Source organism: Littorina saxatilis, linkage group LG16 (genome assembly GCF_037325665.1).
Source record: "Littorina saxatilis isolate snail1 linkage group LG16, US_GU_Lsax_2.0, whole genome shotgun sequence".
Classification (NCBI taxonomy): Eukaryota; Metazoa; Mollusca; class Gastropoda; order Littorinimorpha; family Littorinidae; genus Littorina; species Littorina saxatilis.
Window position 1 is genome coordinate 16213052 of NC_090260.1, and position 12321 is coordinate 16225372.

The following is a 12321-nucleotide window of genomic DNA, read 5'->3' on the forward strand; positions in this document are numbered from 1 at the left end:
CTTTTCTATAACTTTTTCCCCATGGTTCATTCGTCATCTGACATAACTTTTTAGCGAAATCTAACCATAAGATTATTGAAAAAAAGCAAAAATGTAGACGACCACCTTTAATTACCTCTACTTAAAATCTTCCGACATTTTAATAGCAAATTTGTCTCTCTACTAACACTCTGATGCTGCAGGATGTCCTCCTGATTGTCCTCAACCCCCCCCCCCCCACCCCAACCCCCCCCCCCACCTCCCCACCAGTCCTCCTCTCATCCCTCAACCTCTCCCGCCCTGCCCCGCCCCGCCCCGCCCCCCCCCCCCCCCTCCCCCGCTCCCCACAAGAGTTATAACTTGTTTATAGGTGATCAAGATTTTTTAACAAGATTTAAGTAACTAAGGAGAAAAGAAAATAGCACTTTAAAAAAAAAAGCCCTCTATACTTCAAAATAGCATGTTACAAGTTAGTGTGTAAGTCAGACTAATTCAAATAATTATGCTTTAGATTTATCTGTTTCGGGTTGATGAGAGCATTATTTGAAGTACACCAGCAAACTGAAGAAGCTTATCAAAAACAGAGTGAAAATAAGTGAAATTATCAACTTCCACCCCCCCAAAAAAAGAAAAAAATTGTTATATTTTTTTGAAATCTCGAGTGCTACTCATAGGTTATTTTCAGCTAGCTTCTTAATGAATTAATTAAAATTGCCTTTAGCTTTTATTTTCTTCGATTTGTTGAAGGTGGTCCATATTAGGGGACTCACACATACTTTGAGGTTTTGCTATTATTTTCTATTTGCAGTAGATGTCACGCACACATGCACAAAACACGCACGCAGTCTGTCATCCACGACTCAAAACAATCTTGCTCTTCCGACTACAAAACACAAGTTGACACGAACAGTAGATTAAGGACGTTTCTTACAAACAATCAATTATACATAACATAAATACACACACAACTCTCTATCTAACTATACAAATCTTTCTTTCGGCAATATCCACAACGACAACAAAGATCAACCAGCATTAAAGCCTATAACAACAAAGAATAATTATTTAGAAACTTTCATACCTCTCACTTTCGCTCAGTTCATTATGACGTTATAGCTCCTGCACGTTTAGCTGTTAGGACGGGCTAAGGCTAATGTTACCGTGCTTGCGTATCCGAAATCGTTCATGAACCGGAGTCAACGAGGCCGTGGTGCGAAGCGACAGGAGTCATCGGTGACGTCGAGTCCTTGCCAGGCGAGCAGTGCCGTCGTCGAAAGTGGAGCGGCAGACATCATCAGTCTCCTCAGTAGTAGGCCAGTTCAGAGTAGCCTCCGCATGGTGAAATACAACAACCACATCCTGGTTGTATTGAAGTAGCCATACATATCCCCTGCCGTTGATAACAGGTTTCCGGCATCTGCTCTACGCAAACAGACCCTACGTTCAACGAAGAACGGATTCGCTTGGAACGCAAGCTATCTTCCCTCGGCTAAAGGCAAAGAACGAATGAATAAAAAGGAGTATCTACGAGCTCGAATTTAGCTCTGAGTTCACCTTACAAAATACAAGCAAAACACACGTGAAATACCTGAGCACGAGCTCCACGAGACACCTGCAGTTAACCAGCGTCTACCTATGACAGGCGAAATAGAGGAACACAGGCGCTCCAATACAATACATTTAACCCCACAGCATAAAAGTATGCTAATATTAAAGCCGCTTGTGACAAACCCCCCTACTCAAACCGAACTACGGTTCGTCACAAAAATTCTACACAATGCGGCTGTAATAGTCTGCTCCGACGTTGTCGCATCCTCGGATTGCTCTGATGCGGAACGTGAATGTCTGAAGCAACAGGGCCCAGCGCATCAAGCGTCCGTTGGTCGTCTTGGTCTTCTGTAGATGTTGAAGGGACTGGTGATCAGTCTGTAGCGATTCTCTCTCTCTGAGACTGTCAATGTGCCAACACGGTCGACAGCGATTCTCCGGAAAGGTTCATCTATGAGGGGCAACTTTCCAAGGTGAGCTTTGGGTAATCCTCCTTTGGGTAAAGCTCGACGGCCAACATCACAGGAATGAACATAACGCCTGATGTCGCCCTCCATCCCTGGCCAGTAGAACGAATGCCAGAGTCTATTCTTAGTTTTCTTTGTCTCAAGATGACCAGTCTTAGTAACATTGTGGTATCGTCTCAAAATACCCGAACGAAGAGTCTCGGGCACCACCACCTGACTGAAGGTCTTCTCCGTGGTTATGAAAAGGCGATGCAGGACGCCCTGTTTCCAAAGGAATTTCACCTTTCCTTTCTTCCCGGATGGTGTAGGGTTCCTCCCTTTTGCCAGCTCCCGCACCCTAGACAGAGTTGGGTCAAGCGTCTGTAGCTGGATCAACTTCTCTCTGGTAACACCTAGACCAGAGTCCTTCATCCGTAGGGTTTTAGGAGGTTCTTTTTCTAGCGTATTTTTAACTTGAGTAATGGCGGCTATCTTGACAGGTTGAGCTTTCGCCCGGTACACAGGAACTTCAAGGGTTTCTCCTCCAGGCTGAACGATCCGGTTTCCGATGAGTACGGGGTATGTTAGCTGGTCAGCCACAATAGCGACAACGTTCCCTGAGAAGAATGGGGACTCTAAATGTACGATCGTAGTAGGACATGTCTTCTGAACGTTCCCTGCTGCGAAACGAATAGTTTGACTTCCCTGCTTGAGGTTACAGTCTTTTACCAAAGAGGAGTCAATGACCAGTCCGTCGGCGCCTGTGTCACGAAGAGCAGATACTTGCGATCCATTGATACTGACCGTGCATAAAGGAGTATACGACAGTTGGCTACATGGGTCACAAAGGGTAGGTAACTCTGATGTGGCAGCAGTGGTTCCTGGCGTCGTTACAACTGTTCTCACGTTGGTGACGGTCCGCACGTTGAAGGACGATGCTGAATGCGGGCAATTCCTACGGATGTGCCCAGTTTTACCGCAACCGTAGCAATTTCTCTTGGGAAAAGGGCCGTTGGGGTGGACGGGACTAACTGGGGCAGAGTCTTCCTCAGGATTTTCAATGTCCTTCGTGTTCTTCTCGACTCGACCAGTCGCAGTAACCGGGTTTTTCCTGGCTCTTTTTGATGCAGCAAACCTCTCAGCTAGTTCGGCGGCCTCGGTGACGTTCGCCGGTTCGCGCTGCCGGATGAAATCCGCGAGGTCCCCAGACACATGGTCCATCAGGTGTTCCATCAGTAGGAGGTCTCGGATTCCAGCATAGGTCTCCTCTTTCTTCGCGGCTTTCCTCCACCGTTCAAACCAGATTCGAAGACGGGTAGCAAACTGTATAAACGTCTCCTCTCCCCTTTTGGCCGCGAGTCGAAACTTAGAACGATACGAGTCAGCCGTCCAGCGAAAAGATCCTCTAAGGGCGTCCACAATGACATCAAAGTTTCCCGCATCCTCAGCTGGCAGTTCCAAGTAAACATCGGCAGCAAAACCTTTCAGGAGGGCTCCCAGCCGAGCTCCCCAGTCACTCTCCCTGTCCCAGCCACTGAGAGTTGCTGCTCTCTCGAATCGTCCTAGGAAGGTGTCGAGATCCTCTTTGGCTTCATCAAATGGATCTATTTTCAGACGAACTGGTTCAATAGCCCTACTACGAGAACTTGAAGTAGTCTCTTCTCTCCTAGTCTTTTCTATCTCTGCACGAACTCTTTCTTCTTCCAGTTCAGCTAGACGTCGGCGGCGGTCGTTTTCTTCCTCTTCTCGAAGTACTTTTCTTCTGATTTCTTCTTCCTCCCTCTGAAGTCTTCGTTGAGCATCCTGTTCCTCCCTCTGAAGTCTTCGTTGAGCTTCTTCTTTTCTCAGTTGAGCTTCCTCTTCTTCTTGAAGTAGTCTTCGTTGAGCTGCTTCCTCTTCTTGAAGTAGTCTCCGTTGAGCTGCTTCCTCTTCTTGAAGTAGTCTCCGTTGAGCTGCTTCCTCTTCTTGAACGTATTTTGCTAAAGCAGCCCCTGATCGAACGCCCAAAGCACGTCCCCTAGCGGCTATAATTTCTTGAGCTGACGTGAGGGAACTAGATTTTTCAATAGGGTCAACAGCAGCTCCATCCATATGCTTTGGCGTGGTAAGTGTCATACGGGGTGGAGAATTACCATGATCAGGGGTAGAAAAACTTGCCAGAGCAGCATTGCGAGATTTGGATCCCGACATGATTTCTCACAACAAATGTAAAATGGTTAAGTCGCCAACTATGAAAAAGCAACCTAGCTACTTCACAGCAAAATTCTGAAGCAAAACATCTCAATCTACAACATTTCCAGACAAGTTACAACAGGGAAAAATGCTATAAACAACGTCGAGACATGTACCCAGCACCGGCTAGTATTCACAGGTGGCCGCTGTGAAAATCAGGTTAAGCCTTAGCACGTACAAGCATGTTATTCAATCATCCCTATTCAAAAATCAAACCTGACAAGACGGTACAAACAAACAGACGAACAGAGCAAAATCATAGGTGACGATGTAATAATAAGGAATCCCGGACGAGCCCCCATTTGTCACGCACACATGCACAAAACACGCACGCAGTCTGTCATCCACGACTCAAAACAATCTTGCTCTTCCGACTACAAAACACAAGTTGACACGAACAGTAGATTAAGGACGTTTCTTACAAACAATCAATTATACATAACATAAATACACACACAACTCTCTATCTAACTATACAAATCTTTCTTTCGGCAATATCCACAACGACAACAAAGATCAACCAGCATTAAAGCCTATAACAACAAAGAATAATTATTTAGAAACTTTCATACCTCTCACTTTCGCTCAGTTCATTATGACGTTATAGCTCCTGCACGTTTAGCTGTTAGGACGGGCTAAGGCTAATGTTACCGTGCTTGCGTATCCGAAATCGTTCATGAACCGGAGTCAACGAGGCCGTGGTGCGAAGCGACAGGAGTCATCGGTGACGTCGAGTCCTTGCCAGGCGAGCAGTGCCGTCGTCGAAAGTGGAGCGGCAGACATCATCAGTCTCCTCAGTAGTAGGCCAGTTCAGAGTAGCCTCCGCATGGTGAAATACAACAACCACATCCTGGTTGTATTGAAGTAGCCATACATATCCCCTGCCGTTGATAACAGGTTTCCGGCATCTGCTCTACGCAAACAGACCCTACGTTCAACGAAGAACGGATTCGCTTGGAACGCAAGCTATCTTCCCTCGGCTAAAGGCAAAGAACGAATGAATAAAAAGGAGTATCTACGAGCTCGAATTTAGCTCTGAGTTCACCTTACAAAATACAAGCAAAACACACGTGAAATACCTGAGCACGAGCTCCACGAGACACCTGCAGTTAACCAGCGTCTACCTATGACAGGCGAAATAGAGGAACACAGGCGCTCCAATACAATACATTTAACCCCACAGCATAAAAGTATGCTAATATTAAAGCCGCTTGTGACAGTAGACACTGGGGGTAAACACTGCTATAATGTACGTAACAAATACGGTCTTAGCTGTCATATATAGCCATTTTTGTGTGATAAAAGCTTTGACTGTGGACAGAAACGAGTCCGTTTTAGACGGCGAATTTAGAGTGAGCGCTGCCAAAAGTGAAAAAAAGCGAAAAAGCCTGACGGTTTTGGGGTGTGTGTTTCTGCAACCGCCAAAACCAGTTGTCGTTATCGGCGTGGGTTCGATCCCCATGTTCGTCGAGGGATTTATTTCCAAGAGTCAACTTTGTGCAGACTCTCCTCGGTGTCCGAACACCCCCGTGTGCACGGCGCATGCGCACAATACAGAACCCAAGTTCACCGTGAAAGTCTGAGGGCTTGAAAACATGAATACACGCATGCAGAAAAAAGAAAACAAATGGGTAGCGCCGTATACTGTATGGCAGCCCGCTTTCCCCAGTGAGAAAGCTGCCCGAATTTCCACGAGGGTAACCTCACAGGACTATATACAATCTTTTCCTTATCCTTATTCGTAGGGAATAAAATAGAGGAACAACACACTAGGAACAATATTGCCGTGAATTCTCCACACGGCTACATATAGCCATGCGTTGAATTTCGAACAAAACAAAGCATACTTTACTGCTGAACTTGAAATTAACAATAAAGAAATGAAAAGAACCAACCACATCGGTTTGTGTTTGTGGGTTGTTAACACGTTTTATTTGCAAAACACAGACAGTACACTTCTCCAAGCCTGGCCAGTACAGGAAAGCAACACGACCTCTCTGCAGTGACACGGGCAGAACGCTGACAAGAATGGACCCACAACGAGGCGGCATCAGTTCCGATACACGATACGTGCACCGTGTCATTGCGTCGTCTCACACTTATAGACATCCGGGTCGCAAACTGCGTTGTGGGTTGGATTATTGGTGGGTGGGGGTAGGGGTGTGGGGAGGGGGGATGGGGGGCACGATGAAGATTGAAGCTCTCTGAGAGTTTCTTGCAGGGTAAAATAACGCCTAATCAACGGTTTTGCACTCTGGCTTGTTGGTCTAAAATCAGTATGTACAAAGATTAATAATCTTAAAAAAAAAATATATTCAAAAAAACTATAAAAAAAACCCTGCATTGTTGACGATGAGTACATGTGAATGCGTTCTCTGTGCCGTGTGGTACTTGAGTATCCACACACCCATACAAATGCTGATCATTCTGTGTTGTGTTGGTAATGTCATCATAATTTTCATGACTTTGTCCAGGGGATATCAATACGCGGTCTGGTAACAACAACAATTACATAAGAAATATACAACATGAACAACGGAATAACTTACAATAACCCAGATAGTAAATAAGTTCACACTGTTATGGAATTCTTTGATCCGAAAAGTGTGCCAGATGATCCAGCAGGCTGCCTTAAAATGTCATAGATAGTTTGAATGAAATTAAATATATTGGTATCTTTGCTAAGTTTCTTTACACCAGTCTTAAGCAAAAATGGCAAAGGATTTCACGATGCATAGATGTTTATTTGGCTCTGGGTCGTACTCGAAAACACGGTGAAGGTTAAATGAGTCAAATCCATTTACAGGGACTTACCTCTGAACAAAGCAATCCACAGTTATCCCCCCAACTCGTTAGCTCCAAACAGTGTTTCTTTCTCACCACAGTCAGTGTTTCTTTCTCACAAGCCGTTAGCTTCAGTCAGTGTTTCTTTCTCACAACCCGTTAGCTTTAAAGTCAATGTTTCTTTCTCACAACTCGTTAGCTTCAGTCAGTGTTTTTTCTCTCACAACTTAACTCTTTAGCTTCAGTCAGCGTTTCTTTCTCACAACTCGTTAGCTTCAGTCAGTGTTTCTTTCTCACAACTTGTTAGCTTCAGTCAGTGTTTCTTTCTCACAACCCGTTAGCTTTAAAGTCAATGTTTCTTTCTCACAACTCGTTAGCTGCAGTCATAAATTATTTCTGACAACTCGTTAGCTTCAGTCAGTGTTTCACCAGGTCACAGCAGATAATACATCACACACAGACGTCCTGAAGCTGTTTCCTTGATATCAGAGCAGTTCTCAAAATGGTAGAAGTATGCTGAAATTTATCCCTGCACAGAAAACTGCTGAAGTCAGTACGGCGAACACTACACTTAATCCCACAGGGCGTAGACACGCATTTACATAAACACTCTACACTACGAGAGACAGATCAAAGACACGCAGACACATATACACACTACACACTGCCTGTACCAAATCTCTACTATGATATCAACAACAGGTTACAAATACAATACACACTGCCTGTACCACATCTCTACTATGATATCAACGACAGGTTACAAATACAATACACACTGCCTGTACCACATCTCTACTATGATATCAACGACAGGTTACATACACACTACACACTCCCTGTACCAAATCTCTACTATGATATCAACGACAGGTTACAAATACAATACACACAGCTTGTACCACATCTCTACTATGATATCAACGACAGGTTACATACACACTACACACTCCCTGTACCAAATCTCTACTATGATATCAACGACAGGTTACACACTACACACTGCCTGTACCACATCTCTACTGTGATATCAACGACAGGTTACACACTACACACTGCCTGTACCACATCTCTACTATCATATCAACGACAGGTTACACATATACACACTACACACTGCCTGTACCACATCTCTACGATGATATCAACGACAGGTTACACATATACACACTACACACTGCCTGTACCACATCTATACTATGATATCAACGACAGGTTACAATTACACTACACACTGCCTGTACCACATCTCTACTATGATATCAACGACAGGTTACAGATACACTACACACTGCCTGTACCACATCTCTACTATGATATCAACGACAGGTTACAGATACACTACACACTGCCTGTACCACATCTCTACTGTGATATCAACGACAGGTTACAGATACACTACACACTGCCTGTACCACATCTCTACTATGATATCAACGACAGGTTACAGATACACTACACACTGCCTGTACCACATCTCTACTGTGATATCAACGACAGGTTACAAATACAGTACACACAGCTTGTAACAAGTCTCTACTATGATATCAACGACAGGTTACAATTACAGTACACACAGCCTGTACCAAATCTCTACTATGATATCAACGACAGGTTACAATTACAGTACACACAGCCTGTACCAAATCTCTACTATGATATCAACGACAGGTTACAATTACAGTACACACAGCGTGTACCAAATCTCTACTATGATATCAACGACAGGTTACAATTACAGTACACACAGCGTGTACCAAATCTCTACTATGATATCAACGACAGGTTACAATTACAGTACACACAGCCTGTACCAAATCTCTACTATGATATCAACGACAGGTTACAATTACAGTACACACAGCCTGTACCAAATCTCTACTATGATATCAACGACAGGTTACAATTACAGTACACACAGCCTGTACCACATCTCTACTATGATATCAACGACAGGTTACAATTACACTACACACTGCCTGTACCACATCTCTACTATGATATCAACGACAGGTTACAAATACAATACACACTGCCTGTACCACATCTCTACTATGATATCAACGACAGGTTACAAATACAATACACACTGCCTGTACCACATCTCTACTATGATATCAACGACAGGTTACAGATACACTACACACTGCCTGTACCAAATCTCTACTATCATATCAACGACAGGTTACATATACAATACACACAGCTTGTAACAAGTCTCTACTGTGGTGTTGACGACAGGTTGGTACAGACAGAGACTGAGCTGTGACGACACTGGTCCTTACAACATACAGACTTCAGCACGGCCACCTGATACGTGTACCCGGACCCTCGTGACGTTTCACACTGCTGCACACCCGGGTCGCGATGAACTCATCTTTTGATCTTGGAGGTGGTGTTGAGCCTTTATTTTTATTTTTTTTATTTTTTTTTGTTGGGGGGTGGGGGGTGGCATAAATGCAGTAGTACAAGATTATAGGGGAAGGTTGCCTAATATGGACCACTTTTTTGTTTCATGCTGATAACTAGCTTGTTTTCTTGCAGAGAAGTTTCATTTTGTGTTTAGTAGTCAATCTCTATTTAGTTAACTGTTATGCCTATTTAGAGCGAATTAGCTGTGGTAGATATTCAGCAAAAACTAAATACAGACAAATTCACAATGGGTCTTTATCAGTAGCCTGGGCACCTATTATGGACCAGTGAAGAGGCCTTCCCGAATCACTATAAAAAGCCCCCCTTCCTTTAAAATAACATTATACAACTTATTGTGCAAGTCACATGGAGAAACTCCACAACGTCGAACAACAAAGGCGAGTGGTACTGCAGTGGTTAGCTGCCCACAGCGGGATTCCCGGAAATGAGAGGGCAGACAAGCTCGCCAAACTCGGAGCACAGGGAGACCAAACAGACAACCCTGTCAGCTTCATGGAGAAGAAAACCCTCATCAAGGCAGTGTTTAGGCCACAGAAACGGAAGGATGATTATCATCTCCTCACGCGACATGAACAAGTCGTGCTGGTGTGACTCCGCACTGGACATAACCGCCTAAATGCCCACATGTCCCAAAAGATGAAGCTGGTCCCCTGCCCTACGTACAGCTGTGGACTAGAGGACCAGACCACTGAACACATCCTCCAGCGATGCACCATCCTTGAGTCTGAGAAAAACCGTGTGGCCAACTGCAGTCTCCCTCCACTGCAAGCTGTACGGAGGAAAGGAAGACCTGGAGAAGACGGCATCATTCGTCTCGCTGTCCGGGCTGACAAATATATTATAACAAGTGTGATCGACAAGAAGAAGAAGAAGATTGTGCAAGTCAGACTGATTCAAATATGCTTTAGATTTATCTGTTGCGTTTTGACGAGAAAGTTATTTGAAGCACAGCAGGTAACTAAAGAAATTTATCAAAAACAGAGAGAAAAAAAAATGAAATTATCAACGTCCACGAAAAGAAGACTATGTGTTATATCATTTGTTGAAAGATCGACGGCTAGTTATAGGTTATTTTCAGCAAGCTTCCTAATGAGTTAATCAAAACATATTTTTAGCTATTTGTTTCTTCTCTTTGTTGAAGGTGGTCCAAATTAGGAGATCACACAAATACTTTGAAATGTTGCTTTATTATTTTTTTGTTTGTAGTAGAAACTCGGGGTCAACACTCATAACATGTAGCAAATACAGATTTAGCTGTCATATAATTATAGCAATTTGTGTGTGATAACAGCTTTGGCTGTTGACAGAAACCAGTGATTCGTCTTAAGCGTCACATTAAGAGTGAACCCTGCCAAAAGTGTAAAAAAGAGAAAAAGTCTAACGGTTTTGTGGTTTGGGTTTCTGCCTCTGTTTTGACATGTGCAAGTTATCCAGATAGGGTTAATACCGCGAATGAAATTGTTCTGAGTGCTCCAGCACCGTTAGTTTGTCAGAACAGGAAGTGGTTCATATTAGGCGCCTGTCCATATTAGGAGCCCTTCCCCTAATACCATAACCCACAAAGGCGGTGAAAAGAGGTAGGCCTTGATGAAAGGAGCAAGCTTACCCGGACTCTTGTTGGTCTCACACTACTGCACATCCAGGCCGCGATGCACTCATCGAGGGACCTTACTCAGGCAGAAATACAATTATGAAACATTGACGAGGGCCAGACACTGTCTCTCTCTCTGTATTTTTCTATTTGTCTATCTCTCTCTGTCTGTCTGTCTGTCTGTCTATCTCTCTCTGTCTGTCTGTCTATCTCTCTCTGTCTGTCTGTCTATCTCTCTCAGCCTGTTTGTCTGTCTCTATCTGTCTGTTGTCTGCCTCTCTCTGTCGATTTGTCTGCCTCTATTTGTCTGTCTGTCTCTCTCTTTATTGTTCTATGTGTCTGTCTCTATCTGTCTGTTTGTCTCTCTCTTTATTGTTCTATGTGTCTGTCTCTATCTGTCTGTTTGTCTCTCTCTTTATTGTTCTATTTGTCTGTCTCTATCTGTCTGTTTGTCTCTCTCTTTATTGTTCTATGTGTCTGTCTCTATCTGTCTGTTTGTCTCTCTCTTTATTGTTCTATGTGTCTGTCTCTATCTGTCTGTTTGTCTCTCTCTTTATTGTTCTATGTGTCTGTCTCTATCTGTCTGTTTGTCTCTCTCTTTATTGTTCTATGTGTCTGTCTCTATCTGTCTGTTTGTCTCTCTCTTTATTGTTCTATGTGTCTGTCTCTATCTGTCTGTTTGTCTATCTCTTTATTGTTCTATGTGTCTGCCTCTATCTGTCTGTGTTCCCCGCGTTAAACATAACACAGGATCAACAATAGAGATAATGAATGCAGTTTAAGCTGTTTTATATAGCAATTTCTTTGTTTCGAATGTTTGTTTCTTCCCAAATTTAATCGGCTTTAAGCGTCACATTAAGTGTTCAATTACCACCCGCCCATCTCCCCCCCCCTCCCCTCTCACCAATGTGAAACAAAGGTGTAACAGACTTACGGTGTTGTAATTGTGTCATGTGCATCCACGGCTGTTTGGACAGACGCACATGTTTTTAAGAGGATAACTGTAGCGAATGCAAATGTTTTTGAGCGTTCATCTTATTTTTGTTTAGAACCGAGGTGGTCCAAATAAGGAACAAGAGAGAGAGAGAGAGAGAGAGAGAGAGAGAGAGAGAGAGAGAGAGAGAGAGAGAGAGAGAGAGAGAGAGAGAGAGAGAGGGGGGAGAGAGAGAGAGAGAGAGACACAGAGAGAGAGACAGAGAGACAGAGAGAGAGAGAGAGAGAGAGAGAGAGAGAGAGAGAGAGAGAGAGAGAGAGAGAGAGAGAGAGAGAGAGAGAGAGAGAGAGAGAGAATACGCGAGAAAAATCGAG

The 12321-nt window shown here is 43.8% G+C and overlaps 2 protein-coding genes across 2 annotated transcripts in view; one reads left to right on the forward strand and one right to left on the reverse strand.

The window, feature by feature from the left end:
* Positions 1-7758, reverse strand: part of LOC138950516 (uncharacterized) — a 27732-nt gene extending 19974 nt beyond the window's left edge. The window contains exon 1 of the mRNA XM_070322250.1: positions 7020-7758. The gene's annotated coding sequence lies outside the window, so the exon portion shown is untranslated. The remainder of the gene's footprint in view (positions 1-7019) is intronic.
* Positions 1-12321, forward strand: part of LOC138950518 (uncharacterized) — a 272384-nt gene that overhangs the window by 182471 nt on the left and 77592 nt on the right. The window lies entirely within an intron of this gene.